The sequence below is a fragment of the Amphimedon queenslandica genome, unplaced genomic scaffold (genome assembly GCF_000090795.2).
Source record: "Amphimedon queenslandica unplaced genomic scaffold, v1.1 AMPQUscaffold_13376, whole genome shotgun sequence".
Lineage (NCBI taxonomy): Eukaryota > Metazoa > Porifera > Demospongiae > Haplosclerida > Niphatidae > Amphimedon > Amphimedon queenslandica.
Window position 1 is genome coordinate 196,390 of NW_003546388.1, and position 1,125 is coordinate 197,514.

The following is a 1,125-nucleotide window of genomic DNA, read 5'->3' on the forward strand; positions in this document are numbered from 1 at the left end:
ATAATAATAATAATAATAATAATAATAATATTCCTTTCTCACTCTCATAAAAATAATAACAGCAATAATAGTGTTGTTCTAGTTCTTACTTTTCAAATAGTTCTAGTTTTAGTTCTAGTTCTAAGCCTTTAATTTGCTTAGTCTTAGTTGTAGTTCTGGTTCCAAATTTTTAGTTTGTACAGTTCTAGTTTTAGTTCTAGCTCCAAGCATGTACTCTACATAGTTATAGTTCTAGTTCTAGTTCCAAGCTCCTGGTTTCCCTAGTTCTAGTGTACTTCTAGTTCTAGTTTAGTTCTCTTTCCTTTATTTTGACACTTTTATCAATGACATAAGCTCTAATCAAGCTAGTTGGCAACATTTTATGTAGTCAATAGCATGTAGTTCTAGCATTAGTTCCATAAAAATAATAGTTGTAGTTCTAGTTCTAGTACCAACATTAATTTACAAATAGTTCTAGTTCTAGTTATAGTTCAAAGAAGAGTTAGCTATTAGTTCTAGTTCTAGTTATAGTTCTATAGCTAGAAAACCGTCAGTTTAGTTATAGTTTTAGTTCTAGGAACTAAAACTAGCTAAAAATAATGAAACTAAATGACTTTTTAGTTCTAGTTCCAAAGAACTAGAACAACACTAAACAATAATAATAATAAAAATAGTTCTTTCTCACTCTCATAAAAATAACAATAACAATAATAATAATAACAATAATAATAATAATAATAATAATAATAATAATATTCCTTTCGCACTCTCTTAATAATAATAACAATAATAATGATAATAATAATAATAAATAAAAATAATAATAATAATAATAATAATAATAATAATAATAAAATGTGACCATAATAGACAAAAGGTACCTTATGGCGGGTAGTGAAATTTGTCATTAAACCCAAAAAATCTAACTTCCTGAGCTCCATTTATCATAAAATTACTCCACAGGATACAAAAAGTTACTATATAACTATTAGAAACAATGATTGCCCAACAAAGCACTCACAGGTTGATATTTTCCATTATAATGATGAATTTTTAAATCCACCATAAGGTACCTTTTGTCAATTATGGTCACAATTAATAATAATAATAATAAAATAATAATAGTAATAATAATAATAATATCCT